This window comes from Mustela nivalis, assembly GCF_964662115.1.
Source record: "Mustela nivalis genome assembly, chromosome: 5".
NCBI classification, from domain to species: Eukaryota; Metazoa; Chordata; class Mammalia; order Carnivora; family Mustelidae; genus Mustela; species Mustela nivalis.
Window position 1 is genome coordinate 95,287,545 of NC_139024.1, and position 21,866 is coordinate 95,309,410.

Consider the following 21,866-nt stretch of genomic DNA (forward strand, 5'->3'; position numbering starts at 1 on the left):
TTCTCTAGAAGAAAGGAGACATTATTATTTAATAATAATGTTTCCCTCAGACCTTTCCTGAGAAAAGCCAGCTGAATATCTACAGTGAACAAAATAAAGTAAAAAGCGTGTAGTCATGAGTTATTTTGTGTTATGTGTTGAGGTGGGGAATATGAAATAAAAAAAATAATAGATTGGAGGCTCTTAAGACAGAATTTTCTGGTCTTGCCAAAGAGTTCATAATGAATATATGGAAACAGTCTGCAGAAAAGGAGGACTATACATCATTCAAAACTTTCTCACTGTGGCCATAAGAATATTTCTGTTACTGTTGATGCGAGATGGTATTAAGCTGGAAGCATGCCAGAGCTCATCTATAAATCCTTTAACATTTTGCAGACAGAAAATTTCACATGACTTCTGAAGTAAATCTCACAAATGAATGAGCAACTTTTTTTTTTCTTCCACATCGTAAAATGAAAGCTGAAAAAGAATTCTGCTGCTTCATCAAACCAGCATGGTTTATATATTGGAAATGTATAATTTGTCATTTATGTCTTGCTATGCTGTTGTTTATAAAGAAGAGTGTTGATTCAATGGCAAGTGTTTATGGAAACTTAATTGCTTTGGTTTTATCTGCTGGTCCTGTCAATTCCTGGCATTGCTCTACCCAACACAATGCTGTCCGTATTTATATCACTGATGTCTTCATATAGAGTTGCTAACCAGCTTCAAATATGGTTTTAAAGGAATTTGGGAAGTGTTGGAAAGCAAAGAATAACTTGATTTGCATGTGAGCCCCAAGCATGGATGCCAGTTGGCTGCTTCTGTTCACATCTCTCCTATTTTCATACATTGTTCTTTTTCTGTTAAAGCTTCTTCACATAGTAAGAATGATCTGCCATTACTTTTTTTTTTTTCCTGAAACAAAAAAGCAAGACACATTGGTCTAACATATGATATAACAACATTATGGAATTTTTTTTTTCATTTTTTTTTTCAGCATGAATTTTTTTTAAATTTCTTTTCAGTGTAACAGTATTCATTGTTTTTGCACCACACCCAGTGCTCCATGCAAACGTGCCCTCTCTAATACCCACCACCTGGTTCCCCCAACCTCCCACCCCCCACCACTTCAAAACCCTCAGATTGTTTTTTCAGAGTCCATAGTCTCTCATGGTTCACCTCCCCTTCCAATTTCCCTCAACTCCCTTCTCCTCTCCATCTCCCCTTGTCCTCCATGCTATTTGGTATACTCCACAAGTAAGTGAAACCATATGATAATTGACTCTCTCTGCTTGACTTATTTCACTCAACATAATCTCTTCCAGTCCCATCCATGTTGCTACAAAAGTTGGGTATTCATCCTTTCTGATGGAGGCATAATACTCCATAGTGTATATGGACCACATCTTCCTTATGCATTCATCTGTTGAAGGGCATCTTGGTTCTTTCCACAGTTTGGCGACCATGGTCATTGCTGCTATAAACATTGGGGTACAGATGGCCCTTCTTTTCACTATCCAAGAAAAACCTCCAGAGATAGATGAAGACTAATGTGATTGTAAACACATGATGCTTGTTAAAATATATGCATTTCAAAAGAACTTTATCAATTATTTACTTAGAAAACATAAAACATATAGCCACTGAGAAAGGAGAAACCAGGATCTATGTGTTGAACATGATCTGAAAATAATACCTATACAAGAACAGTTACATACATCATTGTTGTAACATCCTGAGGGCAAGAGTCGACCTCATAATATCTCCTGTGTGATTTATGCTGCTTTATGCAGGCACACACACAAGCCAAGTTCAAGAGAGATTGTTGATACAGGAATTATACAAATATGTGTTTTAATTTCTCAACTTTAGTTACTTGTGAGACCCAGTCATATTTCCTGTCCTTGGGTTATGAAGGGAATTATTCTCTGCTTCAAATCAATTCCCAAATTGTGCTTAAGGTAGTCTGTGTAAACTTTAGTTTGGGTTCCCAGCAATAAAACCATCTCTGCCTAAGACACATGTCAACATCCATTCTTTTACTGTGACTCACACTGTATCCGGATGTATTTTGCTAACATGGAACAAGAACTGACACAGGACATAAAGGGTGTAGTTATGAGTCAAGTTGATGAGGGAAGTTGTAAAGCTTACCACGTGTGTGATAGAAAATAGTAAGACTGTGTTATGAACCATGAGGAAAAGAGCCTAGTTCTGCCAAAGTACAGAAGTTTTGGAGAGAAGAACTGTAGACTTCAGGTAAACGTCAACCTGAAATTAAAGGGGCGCTTGAAGTAAGTCCAGGTGTTGCAAGCCCGAAGGTAAAATAGCAGAGAAGTATGATGTGGAGAGAGAATTCCTGGGTCTGAATCCTGTGGCTGCTTTTCATTGGGATAATTGTCACATGACATCTCTGTGCTCCAATTTCCTCATTTCTATAAACAGGTAATCTTAATGTCCACCTCTCAGGGTTCCTCTAGTGATCATTTTAATGAATCATTAAAATGAATCTGAAGCATTTGATGAGTTTCAAGCACTAAGAATTAGTTATTTTCATCATCATCATTACGATAAATCTAATATCCTTGAAAGGACCTACAACCTGAAAAAGAAAGACATCAAGAAAAATACAGGAAAGTTTAGTTTGAAATGATAATTACATACATGAACTGGGAACCATGACATGTGTGTATTTACTATGTAGAAACAGGATCTGGTGCCTTCCTTCCAACATGATGCACCCATTCATTTAACGAACAGTGATCGAGTGCCACTTTGGGGCCAGGTGGTGTATGAAGCGATGAAGACGGTGTGCCTGGGTGGCTCAGTTATTAAGCATCTGCCTTCAGCTCAGGTCATGATCCCAGGGACCTGGGATTGATCCCCGAGTCTGGCTCCCTGCTCCACAGGGAGCCTGCTTCTCCCTCTCCCACATTCCCTGCTTGTGTTCCCTCTCTTGTTATCTTTCTCTGTCAAAGAAATAAAATCTTTAAAAAAATGATGAAGACATGGTTGTGAACAAAACTGGGAATGAAACTGCCCTATGAAAATGGAACTGCTTTACAGTGACTTTGTGATTGCAGGAAATGGATACAGTTATGAGAACAAAAAGATGATGATGCACAGGACGTCAATAAAATAGGGAGATAATTCCTGTTGAAGAACATGAACCAACGTTAGATTACCAGGAAATTGTGAGAGCACACTAAACAATAAACTTGAAACTTCTTTCTGTGTCCTCATGTTGAGATGTTTTCTGAGGGAATACACCACTTAAAGTGGTTCTTCAATGTGTGCCCTCAGACTTACAATATTTTGGGGTGCAGTTTACACTATTCAACAGAAAAATGAGAAACAAATAGGGACAATGTACCAAGAACTAAGTTATGTTAAATATAAAAGAGTGTTCTTTTTCCCAATATGTCTGTTTTATGCTGTTGGCATTAAATTTTTTTCTGTAATGAAATTTTCATAATAGTATATGGAAGATTTGAAGTTGTTTTTAAAGGTTAGTAGACACAGTTGACAAAATATAAATCTGGGACTTGATCTCCAGATTTCATTTCTCCAAATAGTTTAATTTCAGTGAACCGAACCATTAATGTGAGCTACTAATACATTTCAAAGGCTATTGGACTGATACCCACAAGCAAATACCTCTTTATGAATTGTCTCCTAATTATCTGGTTGGCTTAAATAGACTTTTGTTTCCTTATTTTTAAAATGAAGAAGTTAGAATATATGCTTCCCCAAGTGTTCTACTTGAATAATAAGCCATGTTGAATTTTTAGCTTTTCCCCACAGTCCCAAAGTTGTCCTGTTAGGAAAAAATAAGTGAATGAGGGGGGCACACTTCTAGTCAGTAATAGAATTTTAGCAAACCAGTAAAATACATTTTGCTATCAATGCTAGATTGTATTATTTTTCGCAGTTATGGAAAAATAAGCATGATTCCAAACCATGTTAAAACTAAAAATCTTATTTAATTTATTAAGGCAAATACCAGTACTCAGTGCTATAAGTTATTGTTTTTAATAAACCCAACTGATTTCAGATAACTAGAAACATTCAGAAGAATTGAATTGTTTTCTTTGTGTTCTGCCAGAAAACTTCAAACCATAAATGATAACTTTTGAAGGGTAATGACATTTGATTTTGATGATAAATGTAAAACAAACAAACAAATGAACAAAAAAACCAAAACCTTTCAGTTTTTCTGCACTTTAAATTAAAACAGATCTGAGCCCTTTCTTAATTCACCTCTTGTTTTTTGGCTTTACATAATTATTTATTGCTCCCTTGTACTTCCCTGGTTGCCTGTCAGCCTTCACTTTGCCTGGCAAATGGAGAGACTGTCCCATATGGATTACATAGCAGGAGTATCAGTACTTCTAGATCTTAAAAATTGATGAAAATATGGGCTCTAACTTCTGCAAGAAGGGATTTAGGAGCAAATTGTGACTTACAGTAAACGTATCATGTGTTTCTTTCACTAAAGTCAATACTTCTGAACGCACTTTCTCCACACAGAATCCCCCCGTGGGTCTTCATGGTTTTTATGATTTGTTTTATATCATTAGTTAACAAACCACATCCCTCAAAATTTGAACCTGCCTACATCTTTGCTCACATTTGCCTTTGTAACCTCTTCAGGCTCATTTGGAAATCTCTGCCATTGTTGTGTTTGCTAAGTAAATCACTTCCTAGCTGTTTCTGGTAGGGGTGGATGAGATAACACAAGGAGCGTGTTTACATAACATGTAGTCATTTTTCTTCATTTAAAAAAAAAAAACCTGTAAACTGAATTGGCTCTTTTTACTTTATAATTACTTTCCCTGTTTGTTGGCTTTGGTACCTTTTATTTTTATGCTCAAAATATTTGCTGATCTACGGCTGTCAGCTCATACTTGAAAATGAAGCCCTGCAGACACTAACTGGAAGTGAAGTAGGTGGGAGTGAGGCTTAGCCACCGGTAAACTTGACCATAGTGTAATCACACATCAGAGTGGCTTTTATTTTAGAGGTCACCCTGAGATACAGGATACCTGGCCATTTACCTGTCAGAGTTAGGTAAACTATGTTGATGGAGAAGGGTATCTCATGGGATGCTTAAGTCCAGGTATGGCTTCTCTTGGTTTCCAAATCCAATTCCAAACAACAATGAAATTTTAACACTTATGACTCTACTTTCACTCTTGCATAACCAGTAAATTATTGCCCATTGGTGGGTGGTAGCAATAACCAAGAATTCTGTTTTCTTGTCTGACCATTTGGTGTTGCTTGGTTGATGGAGGACAGAAATCTGTTAATCATTTTCATTTATTTGTCTATTTGCAAACTCAGATAAATGAATAATTTTATGCCTTCTGGTGAGGGAATGTGCAAGTTTTTGTAGTTATGTGACCTCTGGCTGAAGTTGTCCAACTGAAGCTGTAAGCTCTGGATGTGTTTGTACATCTGTGAGTCTGTGTGTCTATATTCAAGAAAAGCATTGACTTTCATTGCATGAGTATGAAATGTTTCCCTACCTCCAAAAACTATTAGTAAACTGTTATAAAAGGAATGTGCATGACCGTACAAAGCATGCCTTGTGAAAGACTAAGGCATAGAACAATTAGAGAAATAATTTAACTCAGTCTATTGCAATAAGGAAATAGGGATAGGGAACAACAAGAAACAAGGTACAACAAGAAAAGGAATCTGGGGTTTTAGAGGCAGATAAACAAAGGGGTCATAAGTGTATGAGAGACATGAAAAAGGAGGGAAAATTATCATGTCTCTAACTATGTGAGAGCAGGATGGTCCTTTGTGATTAGCCTTTTCTCAGAACACACAGGTGGGGGGGAGGTTCTTAATTGTTGTTTTCTAGGAACATGCTCCTCAGATAAAATTGGCGTTACATGTATTCATCATGTTAATCTCTCAACATGTTTGCATATGACACTCAATTCTTATTTATACTTTCCATGTTTTTCTCTGTACAATAGAAGTAATGCTATTTTGATTAAAAGTTATAAATAGTACTGTCAGTGAAGTTTATTTAAGGAGTAACACTGACAGAAACACCTGTGTGTATATGTTCTTTTTTTTTTCTCAAAGAGAAATAGAATAGTTTTATCTTAAAGTTTCAGTTTGTGCTAGAATATGAAAACATATATAACTACATACAAAGAAAGGCAAAACTAGTATAGCACAGCTGGATCTAAGAAGCGATGGCACAGATTAATGTTTTTACAAAGTTTGCTCAGTTCCAATGGGTTTCCTCCTTTGTTTTATTAGTTAATGCCATCCTCTTCATTATGAATGAGTATTCTTTACCTTCTAGGTAATGTGCTTATATAACAAAGATTCCTTTCCTTACCAGAATTATTTTTAATTATTTCAAAGGAGATAACACCCTTACCTCTCTGCTTCTGCGAGAGGTAGAAACCTAACTGTGGTGGGGTGCCTTGATCCAAGTTATAATACTACTTTCTATCATAAATATAAGAAGTTTTTTATTTATTTTGAAAAAAAATTAGCAAACAGAGATTACATTTGCCTTCCCTCCAATTTTGTCCAGGAATTTTCTTCTAGCTCATCCTAGACCTTAAAAATCCTACAGCTCTCCACTTCAGAGTAATTGAGTTGACTTAGTTCTGATCTCTCCCCCATTGCAAAAATCTCTTTCCCTCCCTTATAATTAAAGTTTTTTTTAAATAAAAGTTTGTTCTTACTAAGTTTAGATTTGTTTTTTATTTGAATTTATTACATTTCTGTAAGAACCATGATTTTCTCTTTAAAAATATTTAAACATCGCAAATGTCAAAATATGGGAGCTGCCCCCAACCCCAAGGGGAAAATACCCTTTTAATTTAAAGGGTAAGGTATAGAATTGTCTCTTGGTATTCTTGGAGCAGTGGGGAAGATTATAATTTAGAATTCTGATTTTGAAGATAAAGATTACCATGTAGCATCAATTTATCCTTGTTCTGTGCTTCATTTTGCATCCCTGAATGCAAAGTTTTTTTTTGTTCAATTTCTCCAAGGTATAAATCTCCCATTTTCAGAAGGTGGGGAGCATCTGCCTAGAGAGATAAAGAAGAGAACTGAAGAAGGCCTGGAAGAGGTTAGCTCTTCTAAATAAAGAATTTTATCAATTACTTCTTATTACCAAACATTTATGTACATTTATGTTGTCCAAACTGGGTTATAAATTCATGTTTTAAAAATAATGTCTTTCTCACTGATAGTAGTAGTACGAGACATGTAGGCATATTTGTTGATCAAATATGTGATAAGCTTATAGTCACCATATTTGTTTACACCTATAAGTTGCAAAACCCCTGAGTTTGTTATCTTCTTTTATATATAATAAAATATTCTGAGTTTTTAAATTATTTGATTATTATTACTATTATTATTATTTTAAGGACAAGCATCATCATTCAAGTATTATTATAGTTGCATTTGTGGAGTCTGCATTTCTGCTGTGACAAACCAGACTGAATTCCCCCAAAATTAAAAAAAAAAAAAGATCATTAATAGTATGAAATTAGTGTGAGAAGAAAGGGATTTTTAAAGTGAGCCCTCTATATGTTCCACAAAGGGCTTCCCTGAATCTAAAAGAAGAAATGACTCAGGAATTCCTCTGTTTAGGAGCATAGGGGAAATGTGTTGTAATTTTAGCAGTGCCAAAAAGTGGTACAGATGGGATGCCGAGATAGCCAGGCAGATGGTGCCAAGGCAAGAATGGCAGCTGCGGGTGCTTGAGTGCAGAGCAGATGGTGCGCTGACATAGGCCAGGGCAGCTATCAGCAGTGAGAAGTACAAGTTCACAATGGAAGACTCGGCAACAGCTGTCCTGCACCTTGTACAATATGAAGTCATTAATTTCGACGATCATTTGTCGTGGGCACTGGTATGGAGTGTTTGGGGAAGACAACTAATGATCATCGATCAGAGGATACCTCTATAAGAATAGTCATTAATTAAATATTTTCAACAATCCAATTGGGTAAAGCCATTATTACTCGTTGCATGTATCCTCTCAGGAATAAGGAGACCTAATATTTGTACTAGGCATCATTGTTGATGGTTTTCAAGCACTATCAAAACACGTAATTTCCTAATCCTTAAAGCTAGTTTTTCTCAAGGTATGAAAACCTTTAGATGTATAAGAAACTCACAGGATATTGGCTTAAAAATTGCAAATTCCTGAGTTCTTTCCTGAAAGAGTTATGTCAGGAATTCTAGGAGTGAAGACATAAATCTGTCAATGACAAGCTTCTCTAGGGATTCTTATTCGCTCTACATTTAGGTTCCCCATCTTAAGGATATTTGGGAGGAAATTAGAAACAATGAAATCTGTGTGAAATATAGTATAGTTCCAAATGAAAACAATATGTTTGTCATCTGAATATTGGAAGTCAGATGGGATGGTTTTGACATTGTATGTCTAGATCCAGAAGCTCTGATGGATTTTCTCCATCTTTTTTGCCATTTCTAAGGTTAGCTTGTCTCTGCTGGGCCTCGCTCTGGAAGGTGCTTGAGAGCAAGCAACTTCTCTATTCATGAATTCTGTTCTGAATGGGATTATAAATATCATCCTGGAAAACGATCATCCCGAGGTCTGCAATAAGGACCTTTTCTTTGGCTGGCAAGGGTAATGACCGGGAGGGAGAAGTGTGTATGGATCACTTGAGAGATAAAATACAGCTTGATTGAAGTTACAACCAAGATGGGATGGGCCTGAAAAATCCATAGAGAGCAGATCAAAATAATCAGATGCTAAAAAGTTTGACCTTATTATTGAGGAAATTAAAACACTGAAAGATTTGCTCAGGCAATTGACAGCTTTAGATAATCATTTTGGAAAGATCGCCTTTATCATTCACTATATTCTCAGGTATAAATATTGTCCTAAGTCTCCCTGAAATCTCAACAAAGGAATCTTAACAATGGATCTCCTCTCATATCTCCAACTTCTTACCTCAAAATGTGCTTCTTTTAAAATTGATGAAGGGACACAAACCATGTATTTTTCAAAGAATTTACTATGGGACCCAGAATTTGTAATTCCGCAGCATTTTATTTCTAGGAACAAGTGTAGAAAGTGTTTTGTCCACATTCAAGAAGAAGGAATAGGAGGAGGAAAAGGAGGAGGAGGAGGAAAGAAAGAATTTTATTTATGTAAGGAATTTATATCTTTGTGCCATGATGGCAAACTTGATTTTATCGAATTCTCTGTGATATGAAAATGCCCCGTCTAAAAACTGATTTTGTCTATGTCCTGACCTAAATATTAAAAAAAAAAAAGCTAAAGATTAAAAGTTGTCAAACAACTTGGGAATTTGTGACAATATAAGAAAAATAGTTCTTCATGATTAAATGCGTACAAACATGTTAAGATCTTAACATGTAACATCACTTGATTCTCACACAATTCTATAAGGAGGTACTAAAATAATTCCCATTTTCAGACAAAGGATTTGAGAATGTAAGATATTAAATAGCCTGGCTAAAATCATGTAAGAAGTAAGTGACAATGTTTTTCTGTCAAGACATAGCTTCTTAATTACTATGGCCATCATACCACTGGAACAGATTTTATCTTCAATTTCCTAATTCATAAAATGGATATAATACTGCCCCATAATACTATACATGAGAGTATTAAATGAAACATACAGACATACAAAGTAAGTAAGGCAATAATTTAGGCTTATCATCTTCAATGTGAAAATTCTCAAATCACTGTGGCTTTGGAAGAAACAGAGTATTGCTTACTAGTAGGTTTATATTCTTAGGGCAAGAAGTAACTCATTTCACATTTGCTCACAGTGTAATGGCTGGAGATGTATGAGGGCTGAGAAGTATGGAGAAGTAGATGGAATATTTGGTGAATGGTATTGTTACTCAATGAAATACAGCCAACAAAATCATGTTTTGATCTCAAGAAAGGATTGTCATGATATAAATCTTAATTTTGCCTTAAATGTCATATAATTATAGGAAGTATTTAAATGGAAGGGGAGCCTGGGTGACTCAGTTGGTTAAGCCTCTGTCTTCGGCTGGAGTCATGATCTCAGTGTTCTGGGATTGAGGCCCTCATTGGGCTCTCTCCTCATCAGGGAGCCTGCTTTGCCTTCTCTCTCTGTCTGCCTCTCTGCCTGCTTGTCTTTCCCTGTCAAATAAATAAATAAAATATTTAAAAAATAAAAATAAATGGAACGGAAAATTTTGATCTAATTTTCAAATCTTTAAGCGATATAATTTTAACCTTCACACTATGTTTTAGTTTTTTTTATAAGAATTCTCACTTGGGAGGAGTCAAGAATTCACAGACCTGTACCCCTGGGGATAAAAATATATGTTTATAAAAAATAAAAAGTTAAAAAAAAAAAAAAGAATCAAGTTAAAAAGAAAACTATACAGGTTGTTGGGGGAAAAACAGATAAAGAGCTTATTGGAAAGGTAGGAAAATATCTCAAATAATATATTGTTAGAATTAAAAGAGAACTTAGGTATTTTCTTACTAAAAAAAAAAAAAAAAAAGAATTCTCACTTTCTAAATGGTCCTCAAATCACAGATTTTTAAAAAGTAATTCTGACATTTATATGTCTTTATTTTTATACATAATTGTTAATTATTCTGCATTTCACAAAACACAGTGAGACTTTATATTCCTGGTTTTAAAATATAAACAATTAAACTAGCCACATTAGAGGGGGATATTTCTGCCTCCTTTGTGTCTAAGAACCAGGTTGTAGTCATATCGTGACTCATAATTAGCAAAATGTCAGCAGAATCCCCCTTTCTCATGCAGAGTCTAAACAAAGAATAGCAAAAAGTCATTTTTTATTTATAATATTAAACACCCTACATAATACACATTCATGAGAATGTTTTCCTTGCCTCTTACTTATAATTCTGAGCTTTTCTTATGATTTCAAGAGCACATTATAAAAATGTGGTTAACATTTTACAAATATGTAATTGATTTGATTAAGAGTTTATTTTGCCCACAAATTTTCTTGCTTCATAGATTTCTATCAGTACATGATAACCATAACCAAGGAAATGATTAATTTGAATTCTAGGAATTCCTACAGGAATAACATTTTCCTGGCAGTGTTAATGAATACTTGCAGATGTGCCAAAAATAAATCATGAGAGAATGCTATTTGTCAGGATATTAGCCCCAAAATGGGTTATTGTCAGCATCTAGCAGATGTGAGGTGATGACACAGTGGCAGGTCATATTCCCAACTAGACTTGGCAGTCCTTTGAGTAATAGAAGCCAAGGCATGTTAACTTTGACTTAGGGTAAAATACCCCTTTAAAATTTCTGTTCTTCTCTAACCCATAAGTCCGCAAGGCTTCTTAGGCCAATGAATGTATCTAATCCTAAAGGTAAATAACCAAAAGTAGCCTGGATTTAACACCTGCATTATGTGTAAACTGGCTCTTTAGAAGATTTATAGATAAAGAGGAAACATCTGACTTGATGAAGGTGAGGTTTATTCTAAAGAAAATATTAAACTCTTAATTTTGTATTTTATTTGGTCCCTTTACATCTAGTGTGTCTGTGCCATTGTCATTTACTTTAGAAGTTGTTTCTACTTATTTTCTACTTACAGGTTTATAGGTATGGTTATAAGAAGCTCACTTATATTAGGAGAACTCATTCTGAAGCTCTTTTCATAAAATATGAGATCTTTTTCTATGCTTGAAAAATGGATTTAGTTCACCATGTAAAAGTATTAATTAATTTGCTATAGATATTTACTTTTTAATAAAGTAAAAGAATTGAAATGAGTCTACTCATATTTAATGAGTAGACAGTCCAAAAATGACATTGCAGATTTATTTTTAAGAAAGCCCTATGAAAAAATTATGTGGCATTTGTTCTTGTAATCAACCAAACTTTCTCTATCTATTCAGAAGGATTTTCTTAGTTACCAACTCCTTGAAAGTTACCTACTCATTGAAAGTTGATATGCCAAGTTGAGATGTCTACAGGATAGAAAATTCATCAAAGAAGAAAGTTGGTAACTTTCTAATGTGCTTTTTACTCGTCATTACAGGTAATTCAAGAAACATGCTTATTATATCTGAACCTAGGTGGTAAGATGAAGACTCATTATTTTATGTTTAGTTAAGAACCTATCTTTAGGGGATCCTGAGTGTTTCCATTAAGTGAACTCATGATTTTAGCTCAGGTCATGATCTCAGGGTTTTGAGATTAAACCTCTTATGAAGGGTGCCTGGGTGGCTCAGTGGGTTAAACCACTGCCTTGGGCTCAGGTCATGATCTCAGGGTCCTGGAATTGAGTCCCTCATCGGGCTGTCTGCTCAGCAGGGAGCCTGCTTCCCTCTCTCTCTGTGCCTGCCTCTCTGTCAACTTGTGATCTCTCTCTGTAAAATAAATAAATAAAATCTTAAAAAGAAAAAAAAAAAAAAACCTCTTGTGGAGCTTTGCATTCAGTGTGGAGCCTGCTTGAGCTTCTCTCTCCCTCTTCCTCTGCCCTTCCCCTTGCTTTCACTCTCTCTCTTTCTCTAAAAAAAAGGACTTGTTTTTAGGTATACCTACACTGTAAAGAAAGGCTTTACTTTTTAGTCTGGAACATATAAGAACTTTGCAAAATGTTTTGTGAGCAAAATATATATTCAGAATATCTCAGTGTATGAGTTTTGAAAGAAGGGATAAAGGAATAGCATATACTGCTAGAGTAATTTTTAAGATAATAAGAATGAGGATAATGTGTTGGAGGGGATATGGAGAAAGGGGAACCCTCTTCCACTGTTGGTGGGAATGCAAGTTGGTGCAGCCTCTTTGGAGAACAGTGTGGAGATTCCTCAAGAAATTAAAAATAGAACTTCCCTATGACCCTGCAATTGCACTTCTGGGTATTTACCCCAAAGATACAGATGTCATGAAAAGAAGGGCCATCTGTACCACAATGTTTATAGCAGCAATGGCCACGGTCGCCAAACTGTGGAAAGAACCAAGATGCCCTTCAACGGATGAATGGATAAGGAAGATGTGGTCCATATACACAATGGAGTATTATGCCTCCATCAGAAAAGACGAATACCCAACTTTTGTAGCAACATGGACGGGACTGAAAGAGATTATGCTGAGTGAAATAAGTCAAGTAGAGAGAGTCAATTATCATATGGTTTCACTTATTTGTGGAGCATAACAAATAGCATGGAGGACATGGGGAGTTAGAGAGGAGAAGGGAGTTGGGGGAAATTGGAAGGGGAGGGGAACCATGAGAGACTATGGACTCTGAAAAACAATCTGAGGGTTTTGAAGGGGCGGGGGGTGGGAAGTCGGGGTACCAAGTGGTGGGTATTATAGAGGGCACGGATTGCATGGAGCACTGGGTGTGGTGCAAAAATAATGAATACTATTATGCTGAAAATAAAAAATAAATTAAAAAATAAAATAAAGATAATAAGAATGAATATAATATCATCTATCATTTTGTATCTTTACTGCCAAATGCTCAGCTAGCCATTTTATCTCCAAAAGCAACCCTGGAGTTAGTACACTTTATAGAAGACAAAGAGGTTATCTAATTACCCAAAGACACATAGTTATGAAATTCTTGAGGTAGGATTCTAATTCAGTGTTTTGTACTTCTCTGCTCATGATCTTTCCAGGGCATGACACTGATCTTATCTCATGAACATTTTTCTCAATATTAGGCTTTTTGGTCTAGACTCCAATATTTGCATTAAAGTCAAAGAGCCATGCTTTCAGTTAATAAATTAAGAACTGACCTAGAAATGAAAAGATATAATATTGGAAATGAATGGTTAATTTTGTTCATTGCAAACATGTTGAATGTCTTTCACCTAATGAAATTTATTCTCTTATTTTAAAGCAAGTTTGTAAAGCATCTTGAGACTTAAAATATTTAGTCCCTAAACAGTAACATTGGTTATTAACAGTGCCCAAATAAACTTTTCATATCACTTTTATGCATCAAATTTCACAGAAAGCTTCTACTGCTTTTGATTTGAGTTTTACTATTAGTGTATTCATCAAATCACCTTATTCCCCAACACAGTATTTGAAATTTGGTTACCACAATAACACATTTGCATGTGACTTTAACTCTTCCTTCAGCATGGCAACTAAAAGCAAAAGAAATGGCAGGATAATGAATTAATGATTTTGGAGATAAGAAGTATTTATTATGAGTGCTGTTTGAGAAAGATAAACATTTATAAAAAAGTAACAATCTTATATTCATGGGAAATGAACTCAATCTCACTTCTGAGTCCTCATCTCCATTAAACACCCATACAATGTACCCAACAAATTCCAATGTAGCCAACAAAATGCAATGATAACTCAGTGGTCTCTTTTATTTCTTACCTTCCACCTTTATCTTTCAACTGAGGATGGGGACTAGCCTTACTGATATGTGAAAGCCTGGAATAATGAAAGCAAGGAGTTTAAACTAAATGTAGAAGTGTAAACCTTGGTAGTTTAAGCCAAGAACAGACCTCTGAGAAAGATTTGGTTAAAAATTTCAACAAAACCCCCTTAGAAAAATGTGTTTGTTTTTAAGTAAATAGATAATGAAAAATAAAATTTGGAGTAACTAGGAGAAATATTGACATAAAAAGTCCCTGTCAGGGGCACATTTGGCAGAACATACAACTCTTAATCCTAAGGTGGTGAGTTCAAACCCCGTTACTTGAAAAAAAAAAAAAAAAAAAAACTCTGTCAGTCAATCTTAGAAGGACACTGCCTATGTGGAGTGATAACAGTTGCTATGTGATCAAAAACAAACAAACAAACAAAATCAAAAATTGAAATAAAACAAAGTATATCTATTTAAGTTATATACATATTTCAAAGTTGTTATTAAGGATAGAACACAGAAAATTAAGGAGAGAGAAAAGTGGGGAGAAGTACAGACCTGGTTGCTAGTTGTACTAAAATACAGTGCTGAGGGTCTCCAAAATGGAATATTGCAGAATGTAGTGTTCCCAAAATGGAATATTTTGGAATGTAATTAAATTCAAAGAGCATTTATTGAATGCCTAACAATTTCTTTTTTTTTTAATTTTTTATTTTTTATAAACATATATTTTTATGGCGGAGAAGTAGCAGGCAACAGATGCCTAACAATTTCTTACTACTGGCTTATATATACAGAAATAACCTGTTTCTTATGTTCACTATGAGTCAGAAATTTTTTTTTAATATCAGATATAATGTAATTATTTTCATGGCTTTCTTGTTTCCTTAAAGTATATATTTTTTTCTTATGTGTTTAAATTCTTTGTTCTTTACATTTGTTATCTCATTTAAATCGTACTGTGAGAATGAATCTGTACAATCTAATTTAGTAAATGTTGATAGAGCCCTACTCATTGAAAGTTGATATGCCAAGTTCAGATGTCTACAGGATAGAAAATTCATCAAAGAAGAAGCTGTTGTATAAATAAAAATAACAGGAAATCATTAGTAAAAAAACGTGATTTATTTTGTGTTTCACATAGAACTTAGCTCTGCTCTATTCACAATAGAATATTGTGAATATTCACAAAATTCTTTTTGACTAAGTAAATGAATGGTTCAACTTTATTTATTTATTTATTTATTTATTTAATTATTTTTGCCAGCACAAGCGAATTTATGTATTAATTCATTCAATTCTCGCCATCCACTCATTTGCACTTTTCATATATAAACCCCTAACAGCTTTACGTAGTGTTAAAAAACATAAACTGTGGTATGTTAAAATTTTAAAAGATTTTAGTTGCACATTTATCCATTTTTTTTCTTTTTTTCAAATTTTTTATTTTTTTATAAACATATAATGTATTATTAGCCACAGGGGTACAGGTCTGTGAATTGCCAGGTTTACACATTTCGCAGCACTCTATTTTTATTTTTCTTTTATTTATTTTTTTACATATTGCTTCATTTTTTTTTTAAAGATTTTATTTATTTATTTGACAGAGAGAAATCACAAGTAGATGGAGAGGCAGGCAGAGAGAGAGAGGGAAGCAGGCTCTCCGCTGAGCAGAGAGCCCGATGCGGGACTCGATCCCAGGACTCTGAGATCATGACCTGAGCCGAAGGCAGCGGCTTAACCCACTGAGCCACCCAGGCGCCCTTGCTTCATTTTCATTTGGAAAACTAGCACAGAAAATTTGGAGAGTTGGGCACAATAAAATTTTGACTTAAATCAATTTTACTAACATTGAGAAGATTAATATATGAATACGTATAAGAAATCAATTCTTTCCAATGGAGGAAAAAAATTGTCTACCTATTTCTGGATAGTATGTATATTTCTTCATTTGGTTTCTGCAATTTCAAATTGAATAAACTAATAAGAAATTTTATTTGTACTATACTATACTATACTATAAATATACTACATTTATTACAAATATTAATATTACCTATTTTTGTACTGAAGCAATAAAGTGATTTAATGTGATATTAGATTTTTAAAAAAACCTTTTTTGTCAAATACTATTTCATACTTTAAAATATTTTATAGAGTAGGATATTTTATAGAGTTTTTCAAGGTAAAACTATATTTTACAAGGTAAAGTCAATTGTACTTTATTAATAGTATTCTGAGATGCCTTTTTGTTGAAGACTTATACATGGCAGGATTACATATTCAAGTTTTATAGTCTCTTAAATTATTGGTTGATCAGTTGATGCATTAGTATATCCCAATAGTTTTTTTTTTAAGGTTTTATTAATTTATTTGACAGAGAGAGACACAGCGAGAGGGGGAACACAGCAGGGGAGTGGGGGAGGAAGAAGCAAGCTTCCTGCTGAACAGGGAACCTGATAGAGAGGCTCAATCCCATGACCCTGGGATCATGACCTGAGCCAAAAACAGATGCTTAATAACTAAGCCACCCAGGCATCCCCCTAATAAGTATGTTTTGACATATTAGATTTTGTATCCATGGGCTAAATATATTAAAACTGTAAAATATTCTGTATACCAATCTTAAAAATGATCTAGGTCTCTCCACACTTGTATCTAGAACCTCATGCTCAAATAAATATTCTGCTTTTATTTGGGACCTAATATATTCTGCATTTCTTTTCACCTTTGGATTTCGTAGCAGACATAATTTATTATAGCACTGTACAAGTTTACATAAAATTATATTTTAGAAAATACTTCTGGGAGGTCTTCTGATAAATATGGTAGAGATAGTATCACTGAATTCCCATACTAAAAACACACATGAAGAGGAAACATTATTAGTAAATATTTTATAAAGCACACTTGTGCTCGAAAGCAGATTAACTTTATCTTGGGGGGGCAGAAACAGAATGAAAAAACACAAATGGCAACTGAAAGAGGCAAGCTTGCAGGGCATCATTATTATTCGCAATGCCTTGGTGTTCAACTCCCACAAGAAGTAGCTCTAAGAATGTTCGATTCACTGTGAAGGAACAGAGCATGGGTTTGCAAATGGAGACTGCAAATAGCTTTGATTCTGGTTAGGATGGTAGCCTATAATAAGCAATATCTCTGGAGTGTCAAGGAAGGGCAGGGACAATACCACAATCAAGAAATGGGCAAAATGACATACTAACTCTGGAAACGGATTGTTTATGTTTCCGTAAGACAACACTACAGAATCAGAAATAAAAAAGCTGGTTTTCGTATAAGAATTCTGGGGTCCTGCAAAAACAAGTGCATAGCAAACAAACATGGAAGAGTAAGTGTGGAGAGAAAACAACCAGCCGGCCAAGAAATTCCTTTCCAAAATATGGCTGTCATAAGAAACATTAATTTAATGGAAAGGATCCCAAGAAGAAATTACTCCTGATGTAACATAAATAAAAGAATAATTTAAAAAAAGAATTAAAATAAAACTAAATAAGCTTCTCAAAAAATATGACTAGCATTCTAAAAATAAACAGAAGGCTATGAAACAAAAACAGTTGGATATGTATCAAGAACTGTTGAAAATTTGAAAAAGAACACATTAGTAATCTCAAAAACAAGAAAATACAGTCACTCAAATGTATGATCCCTCACTCACATAAGGGATCTTCAGCTCATTCAAGATTGAATGGATGGAGTTGATTTTGTCTTGAAAGAGTCTAGGATTTACAGTGTTACTATCCATTAAACAACCTTTGATTTGAATTACCCTCAAGAAAACCTTGACACTGCCTCGTAGAACAAAAAAAAAAAAAAAAAAAGAAGAAGAAAAAGAAGAAGCATTAAGATTACATATCAAAATTTCCTGAGTCAGTGAAATAATTCCCCCCAATCCAGACTAACAGACCTTAACATATCAACATTCTGAAAAGCCTGCATTGGAAAAATAAAATAAGAGGAAATCAGAGAGGAAGACAAACCGTAAGAGACTCTTTTTTTTTTTTTTTAAGATTTTATTTATTTATTTGACACAGAGAGAGAGATCACAAGTAGGCAGAGAGGCAGGCGGGGGGGTGGGGAAGCAGGCTCCCTGTTGAGCAGAGAACCCAATGCAGGGCTCGATCCCAGGACCCTGAGACCATGACCTGAGCTGAAGGCAGAGGCTTTAACCCACTGAGCCACCCAGGTTCCCCGAGACTCTTAATTATAGAAAACAAACTGAGGATTGCTGGAGGGGAATGAAATAACTGGGTGATCTAGGTGATAGGCGTTAAGGAGGGCAGGTGATGGAACGAACACTGGGTGTTGTATGCAACTGAAGAATCACTAAATTCTACCTCTGAAACTAATAATACACTATATGTTAATTAAATTGAATTGAAATAATTTTTTTTAAGCCTGCATTGATATGAGCTGCTCTGTGAAGACCAGAGCTAGGAGGAAAAAGGTGCAGCATATATCTCAAGCATTTATTTTGAAGTCAAATAAAATGGCCCTGTACTTGAGTTTTCTCATTGCTAAGATCTCAACAGTCATCTAGTTGAAATAGCCATGCATATTAGCTTTATGCCTAATTCAGCCATCCATTATTACCTGTGGGGCCCTCCATGCTAACTGGGCCACTACTATTTCAGCTAGAAAATATTTCTAGGGAAACAAAGTCAGCTGACAGATGACCATTCGAGTACTACTTTTCATTAAAGAATATACTTATTGCAATGGTTTAAATGGTTACAGAACATTTGTTAAATCATTTTATGCATACATGACTCTACTTAATGCTAAATAAGAAGAAAAACGTTAAGTGCAGCCCATTTAGGCCCTCGGGGTCTGGATTGTGTGGTATGTTGGAAATGTTCAGTGAGCCAAGAAGCTGTCAGCACCACGGTTGCTGGTGCCAAGAGAGGCCTGAGCAGACTGCTCAATGCTGGCTCTCTTCTTTCCCTGACAGTGATACTGATGATGAGAAGGACACCATGGCTGTTGTTCTGGTCCTTGTCAGAACAAGGAATCACAAGTAGATCTATTTGAAACAGCCTTAGAGTATCTTCTAGGAACCAAATACGAAACATTCTTAGTTTGTGAGAGACAGAGGGGGATTGGAGGCCAGTAAAGACTTCAACTAAACATGGTACATGCAACCCTTTATCTTCCGCAGCTATATTTCTGATTATAAATGAGATTAATGGGGATTTGAGAAGAGATTCACCCATCCACTTAGCTTGCAAAATTATATTTCCAATTCTACCACTAAATTATTTCCGTAGCTACCCAGTGCAAATGTCAGGTCAGATAACTTTGGAATTTATGCCAGTATTCAGTGTTTATAGTTAATGAAAGGGGAAAAAAATTCCAAAGATATAAGTAAAGGATAATTAAGGCACCAACCAAATCTGACCCAATCTGTTCTATTGGAAGTGACAATATTCTGTCAAGGGCAGGTGTTCATCAACAAGAACATTATAAATAATTATTCACTAAGCACTCAATTACAAAAATGACTACTGAATGTAGTTGATATTCTTTAATTTTCTTATGCTATAGTTTAAATAACATTATAAGGAATCATTTTGCAATGTGTTTTCCTTGTTAAGATTGTGGTTAGATGTCATTTGTTCACTTACATGTTAATAACAAAATCTATCACAAGGAACACAAATCATGAAATTAATAAGGTTCTGGAAATGTTTTTTTTTTTTAAATCAAAACAATTTCTGTGTTATTGAAATACCTGCATGACCTCTTAATATGTCTCAGGCAGATTTTAAACACACATACCAGCTGCTCTATCTATTACCTATGGAAGCATTAATTCATGTATGTACCAGCCCTCTGGGTTGCTGAGGGGAGTACTTGATATGCTGAGTATTAACTAGTAATATTACATGCCCACGGTATAATGTGTTTTCTTTCTTTTTATTGTAGGGAGTATTAAGACTGTTGAATTAAAAAGTAAAGAGTTTTCTGGAGGGAATATTTTTAATCCTTTGCCATCCTGAGGTTAAGCACATGCTAATAATGATTAACTGAAAACTTCTGTGTTCTGGAGGTACTTTGAAGAACATAGAGCAAATATTTTTATTGCCAAGAATTGTACAGTTGAATTTGATCGACATATTTTTTCATGGAAACACATTATAAGGTCTCATGATTCATTATTTCACTCTTGGAACTTAGGTTTCTCAACAGCCTCACCTGCCCCTGCCACCTATCACCTTTTTTGTACTGTCTGTCCAAAGTTCTTCTACACTTAATTCTGACATAAAGAATTTAGGTAAAACTCTTGATAGTTTTCTTCAGGTAATACTTTTAATATTATCTAAATACTTGCTCACTAGGCACATGGACAATCCAGTCTTGTATTATTTATACATATTCCTAAGTCCTATCTCTGAGCCCCATCAGGTCTTAAAAAGTCTGCCTTTGTTTTAGCCAGTGATTTCTAATAATGCAGGTTTGAACCTATTCCGGAAACTTTAGGATCCTTATTTGATGGCAGAAAGCATCCACAAGATGTGGCACTCACCTGAGCCTGTTGGGTAATGAATGAGGGGTCAGAGATATATTATGGCATGTAGGACATAGGATTTGGAATCAGGCTGTTTGGGTTCTAACCCTAATCTAATCTAATTCCCCACCATACCACTACCTGGTTGATTACTGGCAAGATCTTCAGCCTTTCTTCAATTTCCTCCTACGTGAACTAGGATAGTATTGCCTAGCTCATAGATGGCTGTGATGCTTGGCAAGAAAATGCATATAGAAACTTAAGGCCAGTTTCTGACACATGTAAACACTCAAATATTTGTGTGTGTATATATATATAAAATCTCCAATTCACATATATTATGGAATATGACTAAAATGTGTTCTGATAATGATATGAGGGTACCAATACAAACCAACTTATTTAATAATATAATTTACTACTAAGTGAGTATTTTTGATTCTTATATTTATTTTCTATGAAATATTAAATTGTAAAGCTGGACACCAAGATTGACATTTTCAACAGATGTGAGGTGTAGATATAACATTAAGGCTCAAAAAGCCACATTTTATTGCAGCAGTTAGCCATTAAATTCCCACCCCAAATATAAATGCCTCAAGGAATTTAGAAAAAAAATACATCTATCTGAGAAGTGTTAGACAGTAGATTCTGGTATCAAGAAACTGGACTATTCACAGTGGTATATAATTCAGAACCACAAGAATGGCTGGCTTCCAACTAGGGAAGAGATTCTATACAGAGCAGATCCCAGTGAAAACCATTTTCAACAATCTGAATATTTGAAAACATATGACTTTAGCTTTAGAAGCCTTTTCAAGTACACAAATAAAGACAATATCAAGATGAGTAACAATCACATTCATTTTTACACAGCTAAATTAGTTACTTTTCTGTAGTATCTAATTACCTATAAAAGAATAAAAGCAACATTCAAAATAAAAGCAGAAAGAGGTATAATGTGCTGATAGAGAGTACACTGAGAAGT